Source organism: Balaenoptera musculus, chromosome 16 (assembly GCF_009873245.2).
Source record: "Balaenoptera musculus isolate JJ_BM4_2016_0621 chromosome 16, mBalMus1.pri.v3, whole genome shotgun sequence".
NCBI lineage: Eukaryota > Metazoa > Chordata > Mammalia > Artiodactyla > Balaenopteridae > Balaenoptera > Balaenoptera musculus.
In genome coordinates this window covers 82670555-82696078 of record NC_045800.1, presented here as the reverse complement: position 1 = coordinate 82696078, position 25524 = coordinate 82670555, and the positions used below count along the sequence as shown (strand labels likewise).

At 42.4% G+C, this 25524-nt stretch overlaps 1 protein-coding gene and 1 non-coding gene across 2 annotated transcripts in view; both read left to right on the top strand.

The window, feature by feature from the left end:
• The window catches only part of DISC1 (DISC1 scaffold protein), a 353386-nt gene that overhangs the window by 289054 nt on the left and 38808 nt on the right, over window positions 1-25524 (top strand). The gene's annotated exons all lie outside the window — the stretch shown is intronic.
• LOC118883178 lies at window positions 6208-6334 on the top strand. The gene has a single exon (XR_005016962.1). It is a non-coding gene; the product is annotated as a small nucleolar RNA SNORA25 (small nucleolar RNA).

Sequence of the window (25524 nt, the reverse complement as noted above, 5' to 3'; positions counted from 1 at the left end):
AACATTTGTACGGGGATTAGAGTCACCACCACAGTCGTTTACTATTCTAGACGTTAAGTATGACTGATATGTATATAAAACTAAGTAATGTTTGAAAAAGTTTATGTGAATGGTAGAATTTATAATAAACTTTGGAGGTCTGCATTTGCGCTGCAGTTCACTACAATACTTTCCCTTCTCTAAGAACTCTAGTAATGAATTTTTACTCAGAAATAACTTTTTCCCGTGAAATGTTCAGTTAATGATGAGTATAGTTTCCAGAACACTTCGGTCCATTTAGAGAAGCCTACGTGTAGTTTTTCAGAAAGAGAGAGTCGAGCTCTTGCCTCTAGAACCCCTGCAACTGCCCCAACTAGGCAAGTCTTTCCGTCAGGGCAAGAAAAGAAGCTGTCGCCTGCTGAATCCCACCCGGCCTTTATGTCCGGTCCACAAAGAGGGCATGAAGTCCACTCTTCCCTTCTAAAGTTGCTGAGCAGCAGGGCCCAGACAGGGCAATTAAGATGAAGGGTCTCCCTCCTCCTAAGTTTTTACCGTTAAAAAACCCCCTCAAACAAACAATCTCTTTCCTGATGAATGTGGAGAACCTGAGACATTTAGATAAAGTGCAGGCTCTGGAATCAGATTGTCTGGATTCATGTGTGGCCAATTGAAATAGACCAATAATAGAGCAAAGATAAAGAATGTTTCCCGTATACGAAAAGAACTTCATAAATGCTAGCTGTTATTACCGTAGTAGCAGCTATGGCACCATGAAAATTATGAAATCAAAATATCTACATTTCAAAAAAAAATCCTTATTTTATAAAACCAGAAGAGAATCTCTTATCCTCCTGGTGAAAGTATGGGGAGAGAAGAGATGTTTGCTTGGAGCTTATAGCCTCCACTGAAGGGCTGCGAAAACTGGTTGATTATTTAAACTCTTAGCTTTTTCCTCTGCCTGCCCTTTGGCCAGCTGTTAGCACCTCCTGCAGAGGCTGGAAAGGGAGAGAGGTGAGGAAATTGAGTTCCTGTTAACGGCTGTGGGTTAGAGCCTCCCACTGTTTCTATGACCCAAGGGTTAGGATCCTTCCAACACTCTTCTGCCTTTAGAAGCAACCTGGCTGGTTTGGGGGGTGTTTGAGACCAAGAAAGTTCTGGGCTCCAGGCTCCAGAGCTCAGGTGCTGGGAGGAATTTATCATCTCTTCTGCGATTCACGGAGCTTCAAAGCCCTTCACCTTGACCGTCAGTGGAGCTCAGAGAGAGAGAGCATTTTGGGGAGAAAGTAACTCCAATATATTTGCTTCTCTCCCTCTGATATTTTCCTTTCAGACAGTAAAAATGTTGCTCTAGAGAAGAGGGTGGCAGAAGGAAAGAAGAGGAAGGATTAGTCAGAAACCCTTTGGATTTGTCCGGTGAGGGGCTTCAGAGAGGGGAGAGGTCTTCTTTCAGACGTGTGATGGGAAGAATTCAGGTAGCATGAGCCACGTGGTTGGCACAGGAGAAGACAGATTTTTTTTTAGAAAAAATTTAAATTTAAAGTATTTATTTATTTTAAAATTGAAACATAGTTGATTTACAATGTGTTAGTTTCAGGTGTATAGCAAATTGATTCAGTTATATATATATATATATATATATATGGCTATGTAGATTTATATATATATATATATATATATATATATTCATTTTCAGATTCTTTTCCATTATAGATTATTACAAGATATTGACTATAGTTCCCTGTGCTATACAGTAGGTCCTTGTTGGTTATCTATTTTATATATAGTAGTGTGTATCTGTTAATCCCAAATTCCTGATTTATCCCTCCCCCCCTTTCCCCTTTGGTAACTATATGTTTGTTTTCTATGTCTGTTAGTCTATTTCTGTTTTGTAAATAAGTTCATTTGTATCCTTTTTTTTTAGATTCCACATATAAGTGATATCATATGATATTTTTCTTTGTCTGACTTACTTCACTTAATATGATAATCTCTAGGTCCCTCCACATTGCTGCAAATAGCATGATTTCATTCTTTTTTATGGCTGAGTAGGATTCCATCGCATATCCGTACCACATCTTCTTTATCCATTCATCTGTCGATGGACATTTAGGTTGCTTCCATGTCTTGGCTATTGTAAATAGTGCTGCTATGAACATAGGGGTGCAGGTACCTTTTTGAATTATAATTTTGTCCAGATATATGCCCAGGAGTGGGATTGCTGGGTCATATGGTAACTCTATTTTGCTGGGTCATATGGTAACTCTAGTAAGGAACCTCCATACTGTTCTCCATAGTGACTGTACCAATTTACATTCCCACCAACAGTGTAGGAGGGTTCCCTTTTCTCCACACCCTCTCCAGCATTTATTATTTGTAGACTTTCTGACCAGTGTGAGGTGACACCTCGTTGCAGTTTTGATTTGCATTTCTCCAATAATTAGTGATATCGAGCATCTCTTTATGTGCCTCTTGGCCATCTGTATGTGAGAAGACAGATTTTTAACTGCAGCATCAGAACTAAAAGTGTGCACCAAAGGTCTTGGTCATCTGGCATCATTTTCTGTCACTGATATTTCAACCCTTCATTGGATGTGGGGCTGTTCTGAAAAGATGGCCTGAAAAATAAAAAAGATGGCCGTGATTTTGCCTAATAGCAAATAAGAGATTGACTATTAAAACAGAAGGCTCTGCTAACAGACGCCCCTGTGGTTTGTCCAGTTCATCCCAAAGTGTGTGTTTTAAAGCAATGATATGATCATTCTGCCCACTGAGATCAATTAAGAAATCAACCAATATTTAAGGAGGCCTGAGGCTTGGCAAGATGCCCAGTGATTCCTCTTTCTTTACTCTGTTTGGTTTAGGTGGTGGAAAGCCATTCCATTGCAATTACTATGTAAACCTGAACTTGGGGAGGCCGTCGAGTGGACGTTCTGTCCACTGTGCTCTGGGGGCCCATGTGCCCTTGTCCCCCAGATACGCCAGTGTGCTTCACGGTGTACCTGTTTCAAGGGGCCTGTCACATTCTTAAAAAGGCGATTATGACTAATCAATACGGAATGTCCAAACTAAGATGATTTTTACAAGCTCAAGAGAAACCATACAGCTTGAGTGTTTTTGATGCATTTTGGCAGGGAGTTGAGAAATCTTAAAGAAAAATTAATTGCTGTATCAGTGGAAACCCCAGTAGGTAGATATCCAATTTGTCATTAATTAAAATGAGAAGACTTTTAAAGATTCAAGGAAGCATTGTCAAGATTGTGTGATAGTTTAATTTGCTAACATGGGATGAACCTGTTAGCTTCACACGCATGATTAATAGAAGCAGAGCTCCTCCTGGAATTTCTCCGATGCTCACTTTCAGCGTGCACTCACTTTTAAGACTCTGCTGAGTGCTCTTAGCTCACGTAAAGTGAGATGACAGGTCTGCAGCAGCCTTGGCAAATGTAGGTTAGACGAAATATTACACACAACATTGTCTGTGACTCATTTTTGCTCCTTTTCTCCTCCTTACCCCCCGACCCCGCATCCCTCCCTCCCAGCCACCCTGAGTCATACAACAGCTGTGTGAACATGAGCTGCAAAGCAGCAGGCAATGAGCTGCAGACGCTCTCTGTGCTGTGCTGTGTCCCCTTCTATCTGGGAGCTCACCCCAGGGTGGGTTCTAAATCCCTGATCACAGACACCTCAGGGAGGAAAGCAGTTTTTTCCTTCTGTGGGTGCTAATGTAAAGATGCCATTTCTTGAGCTGGAAGAATTTTCTGTGATTGCATTATATGCTAAACCTCAAAAGATAACTTTGTAGTTCTCATTCATCACCCAGCAGGGCCTTTTAGGGGTGCTTCTTTTTTGTTTTTTAAATTTTATTGAAGTATAGGTGATTTACAATGTTGTGTTAATTTCTGCTGTACAGCAAAGTGACTCAGTTATATATATATATATATATATTCTTTTTTCATATTCTTTTCCATTATGGTTTATCACAGGATATTGAATATAGTTCCCTGTGCTCTACAGTAGGACCTAGTTGTTTATCCATCTTATATATAATAGTTTGCATCTACTAATCCCAAGCTCCCCATCCTTCCCTCCCCCAGCCTCTCCTCCCCCTTGGGAACCACAAGTCTGTTCTCAATGTCTGTGAGTCTGTTTCTGTTTCGTAGATACGTTCATTTGTGTCATATTTTAGATCCCACATATAACTGATATCGTATGATATTTGTCTTTGTCTTTCTGATTTACTTCGCTTAGTAGGATAATCTCTAGGTCCATCCATGTTGCTGCCAATGGCATTATTTCATTCTTTTTAATTGCTGAGTAATATTCCATTGTGTATGTATACCACATCTTCTTTATCCATTCATCTGTCGATGGACATTTAGGTTGCTTCCATGTCTTGGCTATTGTTAATAGTGCTGCAGTGAATATTGGGGTGCATGTGTCTTTTCTCACAGATACATTTTAGAGGATTGTGATAATTAGGATTGAGACTGGAGACGTTCTTCAAATGTTTGTAGGAATGACATGCAATGATGATATATATAAATAGCTGACCCTTATTAAGAGATATTGTATGCAGGTAATCCACGAAACACTTTAAATGGATTATTTCACTGAAGCCTCCCAACCACCCAATGAGCTTCAGGCTCTGTTATTATCTGAATATATAAGGGGGCTGAGGCTGGCAGAGATCAAGCACCTTCCCTCAGGTGCCCCAGGGACTACTCTGTGGGTGTGTAATCTGTCTGTTTCAAACTCCCTCACCACCTCGTTCTCCAAGACTAACGTTACCACAACGTTCTGGAGTTGGGTGTGGGACAGAGGTATGAAACTTGAAAACTGTGTCTTAAGAATGAACTTTTTGATTTAAATTCCCTTAGTAAGACGTTATTTTAAAAAATCCAAATTATTGTGGAAATTTTCAAACACGTGCAAAACTAGAGAACTTAAAACAAACCCCCGTGTGCACATCTCACCAATTCAACAATTTTCAGTACACGGCTGAACTGATTTCAGCTGTACTCCCCTCCACTTCCCCACTGTACTAGTTTCCTATCACTGCTGAAACAGATAGCCGTGAACAACTTGAAACAACACAGATCTACTGTCTTCCAGTTCTGGAGTCCAGAAGTCTGATGTGGGTCTCACTGGGCTACAGTCAAGGTGTTGGCAGGGCTGGTTCCTTCTGGAGGCTCCAGGGAAGGATCTGCTTCATTACCTTCTTCAGCTGCTAGTGGCCAGCTGTAATCCTTGGCTCGTGGCCTCTTTCTCCATCTTCAGAGCACATCACTACAGTCTCTGCCTCTGCATCACCTTCTCCTCTGATTCTGACCCTTCTCCCTCCCTCTCACAAGGACCATTGGATGACGTCATTGGGCTGACCAGAAAATCCAGGGTAATCTCCCCATCCCCCAATCCTTTACCTAATTATATCTGTAAAGTCCTCTTTGCCATATAAGGTAACATTCACGGGTCCTGAAGATTAGGACATGGACATCTTTGGGGAGCCGTTATTCATCCTACCACATCCACCCTGCCCCCCACAGGAATATTTTGAAGTGAATCTCATTTTATTTAACCCATAAATATGTCAACACATATCTTCAAAAAGATAAAGACTTAAAAAAATAATAACCGTAATACCATTATCACACCTAAAAACATTAACAAGACTTTCTTAATATCATCAGATATCCAATTTTCCCAAATTGTCTCATAGTTTTATGTTGACAGGTGGCTTATTCACATCAAGAAATGTGTCAGGGCTCTTTAACCTACAGGTTCCTACTCCTTTTACTTCACTTTCTTGTTGTTGAATTAACCAATATTTTTGTCCTACAGAGTTTGGCTACTTGTATCCTGGTGGTCATCAACATGTTTCTTTTTCCCATGTATTTCCTATAAACTGGTAGTTACATCTATAGATTTGATTACACTGAGGTTTGATTTTATTGTCACAGTGCTTCACTGATAAGAGTTGTTACTTTCTACATAAGGAAGACAATATTATCTGTTCTTTCTCTCCTGTGGTGTTGAGCTTGGTTGTTGGGTTCAAGACTGGGAGCCCTGCCCTCTTTGCATCAGATTTTCCATCAGCTTTTTATACCTAAATTGGTGATTCTTGACTAGACTTATTATTTCATTAGTGGATTGCAAAATAGTAATATTCTAATTCAATCACAGTCATCATTTTTTTACATAAAATTCTTCTATAAGAAAAGAAATTTCTTCAGGTTATTTCAAAGAGGGTCTGTGGGTTTGTGAAACCGGGAGCTCTTAATGCTATGACCAAAGATTAAAATTCTCCATAGGATGTCATAGGCACTCAATAGTGCTGCTTTCCTGAAGAGATGAAACATACAGACACTCAGTTTCACTCATAATAATCCATGATTGGTGATGTGAGAAAGTAAGTAAATGTCTCAAAGTTTAAAAACAAAATTTCCTTCAACATCTATTTAATTGTCCTGAGTTATGATTTACAAAAGAAAGAAATGTTTGATTCTTTCTCTTTATGCACCTGTTTCAGAATAATAATTGGTTTTCTAGAATCCTCTAAAGGTGAACAAAAAGAGTGTGTGTGTGTGCATGTAGCATTATGAAGTCATGGATTTTTAACGTATTTGTTATGTTTCAATTCTTTGCAGAAAGTGTTCTTTATCAAATTTTCCCATCTTTGGTGGAGATCCCTTTCAAATTGGCCCCTGAATCTTTTAACATCAACCTAAATGCTTCCTTGTTTTCTAATGGAACAAGATGTTTCAGGCTCATCTTGCACATTTCATGGCCCAGATCTAGAATCAGCATTTTCTGCAAGGAGCTCTTATTATTTTTAGTAGGAAATGATACTTAGAGACCACAGACTGGGCCCTGGGGGTGCTCACAGCTACTGGATTATCATTATTTTTGAACTTTTCAGTAGACAGAGCTAGGATTTTTTTTCAGACAAATTATATCACAGATTCACACTGTTATTTCCAGTTCAAATTTAGGGTTACATAGTTTTACTTCTTTGATTTTATACTGGTATTTCTTTTCTCTTATGCTGAAAAATTTTATTCCTTATATCATTGAAAGAATTCTATACCTATCTATATATTTATCTATCTCTATTATGAAGTATATTTGATTACATGTATGTAGTATATCCAACTATATATACGTGTGTATATATATATTATATTATATTTGGTATACCCATTTTATGTCTGGTTTCACAATAATAATACTGACATTTTTATTAATAATATGATAACTGAAAACAACCTAAGACTTCTTTGCAGTTCTTTTTGTTCTTAGGATATATCCCACCAGGCATGCACAGTTAAATTACAGAGGTTTAAAGTCACTTTAATTAATTCCCCTTGGTGTAGTTCAACCATCAACTCAATGCATAGTTAGCTCAATGCACAGTAGGCTAACCTCTATTATTTTGCCTTTTATTTTAGTGGTTGCTTCTTTTAGATATATATAACACAAACTTTATGGTTCAAAGTTAAGTGTACAAAACAAGGTGCAATCAGAAAAGTATAGCTGTCTTTCCCTCTCTTCAGCCTTTTCCTGACTTTCTCCTACGGGAAACCATTTTAATTCAATGTTGCTTTATCCTTCCACTGCTTTTTAATGACATAGCCATATATATTTATAGCCTCTCTTAGACGAAAGGTGCAGTACTACACACGCTGTTCTACACCTGCCAAGATGACTTGTGAATGTAAAACTTCCTGAGAATAGGAAATAGAACCCACATATTGTAGTGTAAGCCCAGCAGTCCATTTAATCAGAAAGGGGTCAAGTCCTAAAGAGCTGGGAGCCAGAATCCCCTTTAGATTTCAACTTTGCAGAGCTCTGTTTGTGACCCATTCTGTGCTGACATTTTTATTTTCTTCCTCATACTTAGCTTATACCACCCCCAAGATCTCCCAAGACTCACAACAGTTATAATTAATTGCATATACTGATTCTGGAAATACTGTTTTCTTTTCAACCAGGTGGTTTGTCAAAAATATTTTTCTATGTTACTACATGACAATTATAACCATGGTTTTAATAGTAATTAACATTCAATAAGTACACATATTACAATTTGCTTAAACATATTTCATTGAAGGGCATTTTGTTGTTTTCCACCTTTTTTTGTTATATGGCAAATTTAAAAATTAATTTCTCTTTGCTCAAGAGCCTTGAATTATTGAACTGATGGGACTGACACCATTTACCTAACAGGCACCTGTGTTCTTTCCTCGGGTCCTTGTTTCCAGGGGTGGAAGTGTGTGGAAAGATGTAGCTCTTCCCAAAGAAAGTCTTTTTTCTTAACACTCTCAAAAGAAGGAAAATACAAAACATATACCGGATGAAAATAAACAGGAGGAGGACCTTTAAACAGAACAAAAACCTTTGTGGAAAATTCTCACTTCTGTTTTTTTTCCAAAGAAAATTTTTTATACGCAGTACATGCAAAGTGTGTCATATTAGATTTAATATATGAATAATGAGAAAGACTGTGATTTGGGTCAGATGAGTCTCTTAGAGCCTGCTAGGGGAACAGGGTCTTATTCTACCCCAAGGCAGGTTCTCCAGGTCCGAGAACTCACATCGATCTTCAACCAGGAGGCTGTCACTTGTTCATCATTCATCGTTCCCCACTACTTGTTCAATACCTTACCTGAAGCCTCAGAGAACTAAGGAGTTTACGCGTTTCTTTTGATAAGATGAGGAAAAGACAACATAGGTTTATATTAAAAAGTTTCAGATGTTTTCTGGAGTATAGGAGGTGAGAGAAGGAGATTTATCAAGTGATCCCATGGTTGCCAATGTAGGGCGGAGAGTTTGAGCTGCCCCCTTCCGGAATCTCAGTGGGGAGAGCCCCTGTGAGTGGGCTCTGGGACAGGGGTAGCCTGGCTCATTCATGGGGCCAGGGAGAACCAGTGTGAACAGGCAGAAGGGTTGTTGTGCCTTGATGGGCAGTGCAGCTTGTCACACAGCACAGAGCCAGCATCGGGGGGCCTTAGAAGGGAGACCAGTACATTTAGGCTGGATCAAACAAGTAACGACTGGTCTGTAAAGAAGAGGGGAAGGGCTCAATGAAAAGCAGTGTTTTAGAAAAACTGGTTGTCAACGCTATTCGGAATAGATTGAAAAAGAGAAGGAACTTGGAATTAGAGAGGCCAGTAAGGAGGCGATTGAGCTAATAAAGTCCTGAGTTCATAGAGACAGGACTGATATATGGAGAATGATGAAACTACAGGAGAAGAGAGAGTAGAAGGAAGGACAAATTTAAAGAAAATAACCTATGAGTGTGGGAAGTAACGGACAGTGGTGCTTCCAGGATTTGAGGCAGCAGTGACTGGACGAATGGGTATTAGAAGCAATTCATTAGATCAGGAGCATTACGGCTGGGAACCAGATCCTTCCTTTTTTTTTCTTTTTTTTTCTTTTTAAACCTTTCTTATTCTTCCTTCTCATCTTTTTCATACAACTCTCTATCAAGTGCTTTCATATCTGACAACTGTTCCCTGGGGCTCTAGTAGTAAACAATACAAGGACAGTCTTTGCTGTCACAGAACTTGCATTTAATTAGGGAAGGAGGCGGAAGAAAGAATAAGATAATTCATAGCAGTGATAAGTGCTGTGAAGAAAGTGAAACAGGCCCATGTGCTGGATGGTGACTGAGGTTTGTAGGGCCTGGGTTGGAAAACTGCTGGTTGCAAACTCTGGAAAGTGACTCAGAGGAACCAGCTATGTGAAGGCTTGGTGGCATTTCAGGACATTCTGGAAAATGAAAAAAATATCTTAAAAGACAAGAACCGACTTGGAGAGCATGAAACAAAAAGAAGGCTGAGGGTACCGGCTGGTTCCCAGTAAGGGCAAGGAGATGAGGGCAGAGAGTGTTTCAGTCAAGGTCTGATCAGGAGACAGAACCCAAACAAGTAACTTGAACATGGATAGCATAATACAAAGAATTATTCATTACAACAAAGGATTGGAGTAATGGAGGACCAACCAGGAAGAGGTAAAGAGAACTTAGCCACCACCCACAGGGCTAAGATCGGGAACTCCCTGCCCCCAGGCTAAGATGCAGACCTCCTTAAAGAGGGCATGACGATGCTGTCTGGAGTGCCAAGTCTTGCATCAGTGCACTTGCCGTCAGGCGTCTACCTGGAACTTTCTGGGACCCACCTTCCAGGGTTCCAAAGAAGACTGTTCATGGGGAGTTGTCTCACCAGAGGCAGTCTGCTAACGAAGGGCTTGAAGGAGTTTGCAGGGTAACTGTTGGCTCCTGGGAGCCGCTGACATGCAGGTGCTGGAGCAGCTGTGCGTGCTGGAGAGGCTTGTGCAGGAGAAGCCGTCCACACAGCAGGAGCCAGACGCTGGGGAAGCTGTGTGTGAAGCATCCTGGTTCAGCAGAAGCCACGGAAGCTGAGCACTGGGGAAACCAGCCCCACTGCAAGAGCTGGGAATTGGGAAACCACAGGCGCTCCGGGAGCTGGGCACTGCGGCGGCTCTGTGTGCTCTGGGGGCAGGGTCTAGGGAAGCCATCCCCTTAGGAGCCTGCTGAGAGCCCACTGGAACAAGGAAGGAAACTGCCTCCTCTTAGAAAGTCTCCCCACCTCCCTCTACCAACAAAGGAGAATTTTTTAAAGGGCCCAGCTAAACGTTTGCAGAGCAGGCAGTGAGGCATAGGTTTGGAGCTGAAAGGCAGTGAACTCATACCTGGCACATAGAGCCCTGATCCCGGAGGGCCTTGTAATGCAGGTGATGACAGTAGAAGTATCGGTAGTTGTACCCACCACGTCCAGGCATTGTTCTTAGCGCTTTCTGTATTTTAACTCATTTTATCTTCGCAATCCAGTGAGGCAGATGCTGTCATTATCCCCGCTTTACAGATGAGGTGACTGAGGCATAGAGAGGTTAAGTCACTTGCCCACAGTCACATGCTCGTGAGGGGCAGAGCCGGGATTCAAACCTGAGCAGCTTGACCCCGAGTCTGCCTGACAGACTCAAGTCATTACTGATCTTTGAACAAACAGATAGATCTGTCAGGAAAGATAAGTACTTGAAAGAACTTTGCAGTCAACCCTTTTGTGATTAAACCAGCCGCCTCTATTTTATATATTTTATAAATGCCGACATTTTAATTACTTTTAAAGTAAGTTACACATGTACCAGGGAACATAGAACAGAATATGCGGGGGGAAGGTGAAGAAATTGGGTGATGTGATTAAAATACTAGAAAATAGCATTTTGAGTGTGGTTTGATGGATTGGGGGCTCCTTTAGCATAACAAAACCAGAGAAGAGGGGGAAAGTTCAAAATTATTGTTATGGGTATGAAGAAATGTCACTCAGAAGATCTTGACAATGTTTCTCTCGTCACTGTTGGGTGGGGAGGGGACAGAACCGTGGTCCCCGTGGATGGGCTTGTGGGATGGGAATGTGTAGCATTCACGGTGCACCCGACACCGGGCTGGGTGGGCAGGGAAGGGAGACCTGCCCTGGGGGAGCTCGCTGTCTCGTGGCTGAGACAGGGCTGCTTCTTGAGGTCTAAGGCAAGGTGACAGTGCCAGCTGGTTCTGCACGTGGAGGGGGTCAAGGGAAGGTGGCAAGAAAAGGTAGCACGTGAGCTGGATGAAGAGCTGGCCAGGACAGCTGGTGACAGCAAAACGTTGTCGGTTCAGGGCCAGTGTCTGGCCAGGACCCGGTCGGATGGGGGTTTGGGAAGACGGATGATGCACCGCCAAGAAGATGGTTCTGGGTCAGATGATCTAATCCAGGTCTCCTCTATCCTTTCTAGTTTAGTGACCTTGGGAAATTATTTAATCTCAGTTTTCTTGTTTATAAAAAGAAATATAATAGTAATGTTCCTCACAGAGCTATTGCACAGATTAAATGAGATACGTGAAGCCTGTTTTCACCAGTGATGGCACATGCTCAGTAAATGTTTGTTGCCATTATTATTATTATTTGCAATAATAATATTATTTATAACATAATAATTATAATTATTATTGCTATTATTATTGAAAAAGGCTGAATATTAGAGTCCAGGAAAGAATAATAAGGATTAGATAAAAAAGTTTCATAACACATATGTGCATGTGTGTGTATGTATATAGAATTTTTAAATAGTTTTCAGTTGAAACCTTTGTTTTTGTGACAGGCAGCCTAGGGAAATGCTGAGTTTTGCACATAATAATGAATGCCCATTTTGTCTGTTACCATTTACAACAACTACGATTATTCTTGTCATCTCAAGAGAAAGGTTCCTAGATTTGCACAAAAAAATGAGCAAGGTCTACCACAAAAAAATTACCTAAGAGTAAGAGTGGCTTTATGGGTCTTATGCAGTGTATTTGAAAGCAGTCAGATGAGTCTGTGTATTTTGTTTGGTTTCAGTATAGAATAGGAAATGTATTTTGTATTTTGTTTGGTTTCAGTATAGAATAGGAAATCGCATTTCCCAGGCGGAGAAGGGAGACTAAATATTTCTCATAAGATGAGTGAAAATCTGGTGCCATCAGGTCATGGGTTTTGTCATCGGGATGGCATTCAGCCTCAGCTCCTCCAACTAGCTAGCTCGTAACTCTGAGCAAACAGCAGAATCTCGAGTCCCTGTGCTGATGTGTAAAGTTGAGGGCATCATCGTAGTAATACTCACCTCACGGTGAAATCGTACAACAGGATGAAATAATGCGTGAAAAGTGCCTAGAGCCCCACCAGGCACAGAGAGGGTGATATACACCCTCTGATACACACCAGAGGAGACCTCTGGGTCTCCTCCTCACCCAGCATCCCTGTTCCCACCCTTCCCCCCTGGGGATCTCCAGTTCTAATGGCCCACTTTGGATGAAGCTGCCATGTTTATATGGACCCTGAGCCAGATAGTAATTGGAAATTCGATGAATAGGTAAGTGGTATAGGGGAACAACGGGTTTTCAGGGTGCCATATAAAGTCAGAGAAATCTCACACTCTCCTCTCTACCTGCACCCCTCACTATCCATTCTATTCTTTTACGACAAATGGACTTCCTGCCACAGTAGTGTTCTCACCAGGGGCTGAAGGAATTGACAGCATTATTTCTTTAGAATGAGCCATAACATCCCTTTGTTCAGAGGGATTGTAAATCCAGCATCCTCCGGATTAGATAATGTATGTTCGATATCAGTAGGAAAGAAACAGAGAAGTAAATATTTGCTACAAAATGTCTTTCTGTCGTCTTGAAAATTAGTTAATTTCCTGCACCTGACAAGTCAGTTCTCTGCCACACCCTCCTCCCCTTTAGAGGCAAAGAGAAAACAATCCCCTACAGCAAGGAGCCTGTCACTTGGGAATCCAGGGGAGATAATGTGACCACAGTGCAGTGGCAGTGAATACTGATAAGGATGTGACAGGCCATGCTTAAAGTTTGGGGTCACATTCCAATGACTGGCTGAGAGATGAAAAGAAAACAAAAAATTAATCCCCCTCTTGGAATCTCATGCAGATTCACTTAGTGGTTGCTTGCAGCTCAGCAGTCTGTCTCTTTCTTTCCACATTAATAATCGTAATCACATATCCATTATAGGTTTTCAGCAACAGTGTAATTGCTTTCCCTTCCTTATTTCCTGGGACGGGAGGTCTGATGGTGAGAAAGGGCAGTTGTGTAATCGTTCTTTCCATGTAAACCCGGAGAAGTCAGTTGTGCCCTGAGGATATTGATGTCAGCTGCTTTGCTCTCTGGTGGAGGGAAGGAAGGAAATATTTTCATTGTGCTATTTTTAGACTTCAATTTGGATTTCAGTCTTTATGATACTTTGTGTACTGGGGATAGAGCTGCTGATGCACAATTTGGCTGTCAGATCCTGAGCTTTCTACTTTCCCCGGCAGACTTCCTGTCTCAGGACCGGATCTCAGCACTGCTCAGCCCTCAGTGCCCTGCTTGGTGGCCGAAAGCCCAGCCAGGCCGAGAGGGCTAAGACTCGCTCTGTATGGTCAGTGTTTGCCAGTGGAACTTGCTGCCCGCCGGGCTTCGGTTTGCCCGGGAAGGTTCAATCTGATCTTTCATAGGCATAGATATTCAGCACCACGCATGCTCTCTATAAACAAAATGAGGTCACTTGACCATCCTTGCTTTTCTTGCCAGCTTCCCAGAGGTGGTCGGTGAAAGCCAGAATGAGGGGAAACTCTCTCTTTGCTCGATTTCCTTCTGAACTAATGAGAAGGGCCCAGACACCTGGGACTCCAGGTTCTCTTTTTTCAGCAGTGATGGAAGGCAGTCTCCTAGGTCTTCCATATTTATGATGAACTGGTCCTAAACTCCAGAGGCGTTTAGGAAGTGCCAGTAATACCTGTCTGTGCTTGTCTCGTGTCGGGTGTTTCTTGCCACATGTGCTAACATCCAGGTCAGTCGGTGTCACGCTGAATCCTGTGGGTGCCGGCGGCGGGGCGATCCGGAGGCTTCAGGTTTCAGCACGTAGGGCTCCCCAGTCAGGTGCCTGCTACTCAAGGTGTGGACTGTCAACCGGCAACATCAGAGTCATCCAGATTTGGTTGGAGGGCGGAGTCTCAGGCCCACCCCGGCGTGCGAACCACAACTTCATTTTAACAAGATCTCCAAGTGATTCATATGCACGTTAATCCCTTTTTTTTCTTTTTTAAAATCACAAGGCTTTTTTAGACTCTCATGAAATCTGTGGACCCTATTTCCATGCAAATGCACCCACACGCAAGATTTTGCAGGGAATTTCAGTGAGTGCAGTTCCCTGAACTTCAGTAAGACCCCTCTCTGGGGATCTGGGGGCGTGCCTGGTGGAACCCTGAGGCCATGGGCCCCCTGCCTTGCTGACCCGTGTTGCTGCTTGGTCGTCCTATGGACTTGCCTTCACTCTGATGCCTGATCTCGCACATTTAAGGAGCAGGTAGACACTTGTCATCTCCCCAGCCCCTTCACCCCTGCAGCTCTCGTTTACCAGCCCTTGCTGTCATGCTTCTCGTGGGACCACTCTGCTCTCTGACTTTCTCCTTCCTCAGTTTAGGGCCGGGATGCCAGGGGGTTTAGAATAACCTGCGGTGGGAGCAGCTGAAAGGTATCAGTACCAAGGTCCCTGCGCACGCGCATGGGCTCCTGAGAGGAGAGGAAGGCTTCTTAGGTCTTCCTCCTCTTTCTGCTGGCGGCGTCCATTCTGCAGACCCCGCTGGGAGCTCTGGGCTTTGATTTCTTCCAGCCTTGATGACGGCCTGAGGAAAGCACAAAGCAGATTGCAACTCACCCTGGGAGAAGTGTTTTCACTCACTGACTTATCAAGGGCACGCTCTGACCTTGAAGGCGTCCTCGCTTTGGGAGGGAGCAAATGTACGTGGATGATTACAATCTAGGATACGTGTCAAAGCAGAGGCATGGGCACAATGCTGCGGGACCACGAATGGAGGATGAACACGGTGTATACCAGCCGCTGCCAGTATTGTCGTCCCGTCGCCTCCGTGCATCACCTCCCCGGTGCCTGGTGCTGTCGGACCGCGCAAGTGTCTCCCTCTGCCCTCTCCTTCTCACCCGTGTGGCCTGTCATTTGTGACCAAGTCTCGTTTGAGCTCCTTTTGCTGGAGGTAGACACTGATCACGCCTTTTGTTTTGGGGACTGCGGCTCAGCCTGTGGCCACCCTGACGAGGGTGCAGCTGGTTGGCTGGGCCCCCTTTTCAAAGTTAGATACAAAGCCTCCGTCCCTGGCAAGTGTGCTGTTCGCTGTCTCAGGAGCCGTGATCGTTGTCTGTTTGGAGCTCACGTTACACCTCCTGTGGTTTGTGGACAGAGAAGACCGACGCCGGGGAAAGCCCACCTAAGGCGTTCGCAATGACAGGATGAGCTGACAGCTTCGCGGCTCCAGCCCCGCTGTGTCCCCACGGTTCTCACGCTGAGCCGACATCATCACCAGGCTGGGCCTCGCGGCATCACGGCATCACTCGTTCCCAAGGAGCTTTTACTGTTCTTGATGGAACACAGTCTGGGGACATTTCTCTGTTTTCTTTTCTGTATGGCCAGAGGCACGTGTCTGCAGAGCTGCGTGGACGCCCCACCTCATTGACTCTCTAGCTGCACGTTTGTCCCATAAAACGTCCAGGTGGGAGCTCTTTGGCAGGTCCCTCTTCCATCCCACCCCTGAGCTGTCTTTGGAAAGGTGCCTCTTCTGAGAGGCGGGAAGAATAATAGCTTTCACCTACAGGGTGGGGTCTGGCTCCTTTTCTTTTCAAGTTGAGCTACTGGAAGTGCCCAGGAGATAAGCTGGGATGCGATTTACCAGGCACTCTCTCTTCCCGTCTTGCTCTTGTTTCCCTTTAAAATTCCTTGTCTGCCCTCGGTGTGGGCATGTGTTTACATTTATCCTGTGGCTCTCAGGACTCAGCGTAGCTCTCTTACTTCTGAAGAGCTCTGATGTAGAAGCCCTTTCCACAACTGCCACTGATCAGACATGTCCCCACAAACCATGACAGGGACTCTGCAAAGGGGGACGTTTAGCACCAAAGGTAAGGCTGCAAATTTTGGCAAAAAGGCCAAAGGAAAAGAAGTGGACAAATTCAAAAATAATTTAAATTTCCTTCTTGTTATAAAAGTAAAGTATGCATGTGGTTTATTTGAAAGGAAAAAAGAAAGACAAAGAAAGGAAGGAAGGGAGGAAGGAGAAAGAAGAAAGGAAGAAAGAAAGAAAGAAGGAAAGAAGGAAAGGAAGAACGGAAGGAAGGAAGAAAGAAAGAATACAGCAGAAAGTGGTAAAATATAAAGAAAATCCTCTGTCCCTCCCCCAACTATGAGGAAACAGTTTCAAGTATATCTTTCCAGAAATACTTCACTCATGCATAGGCATATATGGATGTATATGCCTGCCCTTTTGTTATTTTTAAAAACTCAAATGAGATCTTAACAGAATACTGTTTGTTCTGTGCTTTACCTATTTTCGTTTAATTCTTCTTGGAAGCCTTTCCATTTTAAGAGGCTTAGCTTAGCCTCCTATCGTGAATGGTTGCACGGTGTGTAACAATAACTTTGGTTGATTTGTTTTCTCCCTTTGGTTGTTTCCAGTTGTTTCTTGTGATGCAATTACTGTACTTTTTCACACAGCTCTTTTTTCTTGTCTGAATATATCTGTAGGGTACATGCTTCAAAGTGGAATAGCTAACTCAAAGACCATGTGCTTTTTTAATCTTAACAAGCATTGCCAAATGACTTTCCTAAAAAAGGGTAATGATTTATTTGCACATCTTTACCTTGAATGTGGCTGATTATGTTTTTATATATTTTTTGGCCATTTGTATTTCTTCTTCTGCTTATTCTGCCTATTTTCTCTTGGGATGTTTGTTTTTCTTCTTACTGATTTTCCTTGAAAGTTAAGGAATTTGACTCTTGGACTGTGCTATATGTTAGAAATATTTTTTCCTAATAGGTCATTTGTATTTTGATTTTCATTTATGGCATTTTTTACTGTGTAGAAGTTGAAATTTATATGTATCCAGATTTGTCACTTTTTTCCTTTTTGACTTCCAGGTGGTTGTGTCTTCCCCACTTTAAAATTGTATTCAAATGATTTAAAATTTCCATTTAGTCATTGAACAGCTTAGAAAACAATGCAACACTGGCACAGTTGAGTGGCATATTGAGATTTTACCTTGACTTTAATTTTTAATGTAGTCAGTCTACTGGGATCACTTATCAGGAAAGCTTTTCCCCTATTAACCTTTATTAGGATGGGTATTTTTTAACTTAATTGTTTTATCTGCTTCAAATTGGAGGAGTCCTTTAAGTGTAACTTCCCTGAAAGTTCATTCAGTTAATTAAATACTTACTGAGTTCTATCATGGTTAATACCTTGCTAGACCATATGATTCATAGGATTAAAGAAATGAGTATGACCTATTCTCAAACCTCATTAAGTACCTACAGTAGAAGGTATATGTACATAAAACCCAGACATCAAAGAGGAATATAATAACTGTCTTAAAAGTACTGTAAAATGCCATAGGAGTTCAGAGAATGGAGACGATATATGGTGTGGGGATCAGGGAAGAGTTCTTTACTAAAGTGACATTTGAGATGGGCCTTGATGAATTGGTTGGCTTTTTAATGGGTGAGGATTTTGGAAAAGAAAAGTCAGGGAAGTAGTCGTCTGAAGTTAGAAACTTGTCCATTTGTCCTGGGAAGAGCAAGTGGTCCACTTGGGTGTCATCTAGGAACACACAGGAGAGTCGTGGGGAGGCATCGGAGCAGAGCTGAGGTCGACTGGTGAAAGGCCTTGAGGGACTTGGCTTTCCATCTGGCAAGCAGTGAAAGCCACTAACGTTTTTAGAGCAATAATAGACGGGATAGATTGGAAGAGTGAAACGTCTGAAGGCAGAAAGCCTCATCATTAACTGCAGGGGTGAAGAAATGAATTGCTTAATTTGGGGTAGAGTCAACAAGGGGAAGAATAGACCTGAACAATGTTCTCCATTTATGATCTACAGTTCGATGGAGGGAAAGAAAAATGTTGAAAGTGACCATGACTTCTGGCCTTCATTCAATTCACTCTTTTTTAAAAAACAATTGAAGTATAGTTGATTTACAATGTTGTATTAATCAATTTACTTTTGTTTTTTTAACTTTTTATTTTATAATGGAGTATAGTTGATTAACAATGTTGTGATAGTTTCAGGTGCACAGCAAAGTGGTTCAGTTATACATATACTTGTATCTATTCTTTTTCAAATTCTTTTCCCATTTAAGTTGTTACATAACATTGAGCAGAGTTCCCTGTGCTATACAGTAGGTCCTTGTTGGTTATCCATTTTAAATATAGCAGTGTGTACATGTCAACTGAGATTGACATGTACACAGTCAACTTACTCTCAGCACGTGTTGAGTCCTAGTAGCTGTCAGTGGGCTGGGCGCTGGGAACAGAGCAGTCAGCACAGTAGACAGGACTGCTGCTTTCAAAGGATTGAATTCTAATGGTGCAAGAGCAACACATAAGGCAGGAATAAGAGACCATGAATATAAATAGAGAAATTAAGAGGAGGAGCTGGGTTGATGGAGATACCTGATGACTTTGACTTCATGTTCTAAAACTGAGTGTTCAGTTGTTCCAGATAATTATCTACCTAGTTGTTTCTGATAGTATTCTCTTTCCTTCTTTATCTGGGTGTTTACAACTGAGTGATGCAGGGGGGAAAAAAGGTAACTTGTTGCTTAGAGTTTTAAAGAGGCTGCAAAGTTGGAAAAGCCTTCTAAAATTCGTGGCTGATTGGCTTATGCACAAAGGAGAGGGAACTGAGCAGACTCATGGTCAGAATATATCTTTGGCTTTTGAGGATGCCTTAATTTTCTCACCTGTAAAATGGAGGTCTGTCCCAGCACAATCATTTTACTTTGCTTACAATTTTGTAGGTCATGACTCGGGAAGGGCATGGCTGGGCAGTTCTCACTAGGGGTTGTGGTCATGAAACTGAGGTTGCAGTCATGTCAGCTCAGCTGGACAAGAAGATGCCTCATTCACATGACTGGCAGCTGAGAGTGGCCGTCAGCTGAGATTGTAGCTGGTGCCATTGACCAAGCAACTGCATGTTGTCTCCTCAGCATGGATCTCAGGATAGATGGAATTCTTGACTGGCAGCTGGCTTCCCTCAGGGCAGGTGTCCCAGAAGAGTTGGTGGAAGCTGCATGACCTTTCCTAGAATCAGTTGGTTACAAGAAAGTCACAGCCCAGAATCAAGGGCAGCCCAGAATCAAGAGGAGAGGACAAAGACTCCACCTCTCAATTGTAGGAATGTCAAAGAATTTGAATTGTGATTTTAAGCTGCCACAATGTTGCAATACTATCTACTTCATAAGGTTATTTTGAGGATTAACAACTTTAAGAACAGCTCCTGAGCAATCACTGTTAATTAACAGTAGTGATGATGATGGTAGTGATGGGGATGATGAGGATGATGGGGATGTTGAGGATGATGGGATGATGGGGATGATGGGGATGATGGGGATGGTGGGGATGGTGGGGATGGTGAGGATGATGGGGATGGTGGGGATGGTGGGGATGGTGGGGATGGTGGGGATGGTGAGGATGATGGGGATGGTGGGGATGGTGGGGATGGTGGGGATGGTGGGGATGGTGAGGATGATGGGGGTGGTGGGGATGGTGGGGATGATGGGGATGGTGGGGATGGTGGGGATGGTGGGGATGATGGGGATGATGGGGATGTTGGGGATGATGGGGATGTTGGGGATGATGGGGATGTTGAGGATGATGGGGATGGTGGGGATGGTGGGGATGGTGGGGATGGTGAGGATGGTGGGGATGGTGGGGATGGTGGGGATGGTGGGGATGGTGAGGATGGTGGGGATGATGGGGATGGTGGGGATGGTGGGGATGGTGGGGATGGTGAGGATGATGGGGGTGGTGGGGATGGTGGGGATGATGGGGATGGTGGGGATGGTGGGGATGATGGGGATGATGGGGATGTTGGGGATGATGGGGATGTTGGGGATGATGGGGATGTTGAGGATGATGGGGATGGTGGGGATGGTGGGGATGTTGAGGATGGTGGGGATGATGGGGATGGTGGGGATGATGGGGATGATGAGGATGGTGGGGATGGTGAGGATGATGGGGATGGTGGGGATGATGGGGATGGTGGGGATGGTGGGGATGATGGGGATGATGGGGATGTTGAGGATGATGGGGATGTTGAGGATGATGGGGATGATGGGGATGTTGAGGATGATGGGGATGTTGAGGGTGATGAGGATGATGGGGATGTTGAGGATGATGGGGATGATGAAGATGATGAGGATGATGGGGATGATGGGGATGAGTGACTGCACTACCCTTCTGCAAAATATATTTTATTATCGTTGGAACGTTTGCTCTTGGGTGGAATTAATTGCTGGTCTCACCCAATCTATATTTCTTACATAATAATAGAATAATAAATAAATATGGACCACAGTGGTCACAACTTGGCCACCATACATGCACATTTAAGACTGATTTTCATTTTATTAGTGCCTACTAGTATTCAAGATTTGAGAACTTATATACTTTTTCTACTACTGTTGCTCTTTTATATATTATATATATCATTTTTTTATCTTCCTTTTTATACTCCATCCACTGAGATAGACATGAGATATTATTTTACAAATATAGAAAATCAAATGGAGAGAAAGTACTTCTCAAAGGTCACCAACTTTGTAGCAGAGGCTAAACTCCCATCAAAGTCATCTGATTTTGGCTGAATCAGCTCTGTTCAGCCACAACTAATAGGCACACCAGCTCTAAATGGCTTAAACAAAAATAGGAATGGACACCTGCATTGGTTGCTTCAGCAACTAAGACTTGTCATCAAAAACCCAGATTCTTTCCTTTTCAGCCAATTCCATTCACAATGCATCAGCTTTGCTTGGAGGCTGCTTCCATTAGGGTCACAAGATAGATACAGTGGTTTCTTTGTTCATTGCTGTTTTGGGAGAGAAAGTAAAAACTATTCCCCGCCCACCAGCACCCCAGCATGGGCCACAGAACATGGTCTGATTGAGCTAAGTTCAGCTATCTGGGATTGCCAACCCCTGGACCATAAAGGCTTGTCCAGTAGAATATCATAGGTCAACTATTTTCATCTAATCACAGTCTAGCTGAGGAGCTAGGGTGGGGTTACCATCCAATAAGTCCCAAGGAGGGAGGGTTGGTTACCTGAATACTCCCTGAGTTCTGTTAGGAAGGGTAAAAAGAAGAAGGGGCATTGGCTCAGAAAACAACAGTGCCCACTACAGTATCCTAGACAAACACTTTTTCATACACTACATTTCCTCTTGTCATATTATCAGATGGCATTCTGGGAAGCGGGCTAAAATATCCAAAAGTCTTTGTTCAGGGGAGAATTGTGTTAATCTTCTTTCTTGGAAAATAAAAGACAAAGGAATAAAATTTAAATATTTCTAAGAAAAACAGATTTTAAAAACTGGAGATTAAATCTTTGTTGCCCAAGGAATGGAAAGATTTTAGACACATGAGAACTAGTAGTGCTTAAGCAGTTTGCAGTTGAAAGCTTAGTACCATTGGGCATTCACATATCGGTTTGATAGTTTCCTCCATCGTAGTTATAGAAAAAGACCTGGTTATTTTCAAAGTTTCTAAAGAATGAGGTAAAATGCTAATACTCTTTTTTAAAAAAATTAATTAATTTATTTATTTGGCTGCGTTGGGTCTTCGTTGCTGTGCGCAGGCTTTCTCTAGTTACAGCGAGCGGGGGGCTACTCTTCGTTGCGGTGCGCGGGCTTCTTATTGCAGTGGCTTCTCTTGTTGTGGAGCATGGGCTCTAGGCGCACAGGCTTCAGTAGTTGTGGCACGAGGGCTCAGTAGTTGTGGCTCGTGGGCTCTAGAGCGCAGGCACAGTAGTTGTGGCATATGGGCTTAGTAGCTCCACGCCATGTGGGATCTTCCCGGACCAGGTCTCGAACCCGTGTCCCCTGCATTGGCAGGCGGATTCTTAACCACTGCACCACCAGGGAAGTCCCAAAATGATAATACTCTTTAAGTGAAAATATTAATAAGTCAGGAAAGAGAGTTTGGTAAGAAGAACTGAAATTGTAGGTGTCTGTGTTAGAATTCAGTATTTCCATTTCTAAAATGGATAGAAGCTTGCCCACAAATTTCCTGCCTACCTCCCTCTATTAACATCATTCTCTGTAAATAACACACTCATGCCTCAGTTTCATGAGGATTCAAGCCACAATCAGATGATCTCTCTTGGACCTCATTTAACTTTTTACTGGGAGGAATAACAGAAATGATGAATCTCAATTCTCTATTCAAGAACTTTCTCCCAAACACTGAAATTGTATCTTCAAATTGCCTCATTATTAGTTATGAAAACATCACCAAAGATCTCACATAGCTCAAATAGCTGTAAGTCATTCATTTAAGGGATTATTACTAAAGACCTAATTATTCTTCTGAACAGGAATAGCAAAACATTGCAAGACTCTGAAATTAGCCACCACTCTCTTTATTACAAATGGATTCAGTAAGAAGATATTTTAAAAATCTAAAGCTTCTTGAAATTATTACATGAACTATAATGAAGCACTGCAATTTTATATCTACAGTGATTTACTCACCATTCAGTATGTGTCTCTAAAGTTGGTTTCCAAACTTTGACATATGCATTCTAAGAGATATTTCAGGATAAATATCTTTCACTTTCACTCAAAGACCACACATACTATATCTCATCAAAAAGAAAATGGACACAAAGTTACAGTATTCAAATCACTATAATGTAGAAAATTGTTTACAAAATGAGCAAACTCTTTTCTCTTAGGAAATTTATGAGAGGTCGGCTGCTGGCTGTTTCCCTTCAATCCAGCCCCGCACACACGATGAGAAATCAGAGAGATGCTGATGGATCTGACAAGTTAATAATAAAAAATATCCGAGAACCCCCCGGGCAACTGAAAATGATTTGGTCTCCATGTGGGGAAGAAACAGATGATAAAGTGGAGGAGAGGTTTTCGGGCATGCCGCTTTCTTTCTTCCACATTGCCTGGGAAGGCCAGTGCCCACTGCGTTGCTTCTGGAAAGACACAAGCACCTGCTGGCCAGTGAATCAGGGGAAGTAGGACTAGAAGACCAGCCTCAAAGGAGCCACCATGGGAGGGCTTAGATCTTGAGCATTCCTCCGGACCTCCCAGTTCCATGAGGGGTAGATAATTACAACTGAGGGAATCTATGTATTTCTTCAAGCACAGACGTACAGATTATTCCATCAGAGGTTCTTTTCCCTGAGACGATGTCCCACCCTCCCACCACATAAAACTACTAGGTTGGGCACAAGTTAGGGCCTTGGCATTATCCCCTTCTCCAAAGACCCATCAGCAGCCAAAGTGGTTAATATGCCTAAGGAAGCATGAACTCATATGGAAATACACAAGACTTCTTAGGAGGGCAACTGCTATAAAGGAACTACAACAATGGAAGGACTCTTACCTGATGAAGTGTAATTAGACACAAGATGTTCAATAGATGTATCGTGTATTTCCCAAAGATAAGGGAAGATATTGGAGACAGGAAGTAAAACAGCAAGTTACAAAGAAACCCAAATGGAAATTCAGAGAAGGCAGAATGTAAAAACTGAAAAAAGTCTCAGTAAATGGGTTGAACAGCCAGGTGGATTCTGTTGAAGAACCAACTGGTGAGCCAGACGACCATTCAGAAACTCTGAGGGCCTGAGAAACAGAAGGAAAAAAAACAAAAGTTAAGCAATGTACAGAATAGGGTTATTTGATCAAAGTTCATATGAAAAAAAATGCCAGAAGAAAAGAAAACAATTAATAGAGGCAAGAGAGGAAATATTTGAGAGACTAATGACTGAAAGTTGCCCAGAAAAAAGGAAAAGCTATAAGACCTTTTACCGATGGGCTTAATAACTCTAACAGAATAGAAAAGAGTGGGGTGGTCAATAGGTTGTAATTAAAATTTATATATAACAAAGATAAAAGAAATTTCTAAGGGCAGATCATCTAGAAAGGGATAAGAATGAGATCTCAGACTTTTCAATAACAACATAGAAGGCAAGAAGGCAGAATATTAAGCCAAACCATTATTTAGAGTTTGAGTGTGAAATAAAGGTGTTGTCAGACCTGTAAGTTCTTAAAAGATTTACAGGGCTTCCCTGGTGGTACAGTGGTTAAGAATCCGCTTGCCAGTGCAGGGGACATGGGTTCAAGCCCTGGTCGGGGAAGATCCCACATGCCGCGGAGCAGCTAAGCCCATGCGCCACAACTACTGAGCCCGCGTGCCACAGCTACTGAAGCCCACGTGCCTAGAGCCCGTGCTCCACAAGAAGAGAAGCCACTGCAAGGAGAAGCCTGCGCACCGCAACGAAGAGTAGCCCCCGCTCGCTGCAACTAGAGAAAACCCGTGCACAGCAACGAAGACCCAACCTGGCCATAAATAAATAAATAAATAGGCCGTCTCTCAAACCACTAAAAAAAAAAAAAAAAAGTTTTAAATGAAAAATAAGTTCAGGAGGGCAGTGTGAGTTATGTGAAAGAGTACATGAAAAAAACTTTAGTAAATTTTACTGTTGAGGAGATAGAGAGCTTACAAATAAAACAAAAATGTATCTTAGTAAAAATCTAGAACTAAAATATGGCCTTGAGACACACACAAATGTATCACCTTGCAGACGGGATGGGGATAGAATGAGGGGGTGGTGAACGTTTGCTAAGGTGCAGCCCAGGTAGCCTCATTCCTCCCCTGATCCTACTGCAAGTCCCTCAGACGACAAATGAAAACTTAATTTCACACAAAAACCTGTACACAAATGTTCATAGCAACTTTATTTATAATATTCCCAAGCTGGGAACGTCACAGATGTCCTTCAGTGGGTGAATGGTTGAATAAACTGTGGTCCAGACAGAGCATGGCGCACTACTCAGCAATAGAAATGAATAAACTATTGGTATGTGAATCTCCAGGGAACTGTGTTGAATGAAAAAAGCCAATTCCAAAAGGTGCATTATGATTCTATTTATATAACATTTTTGA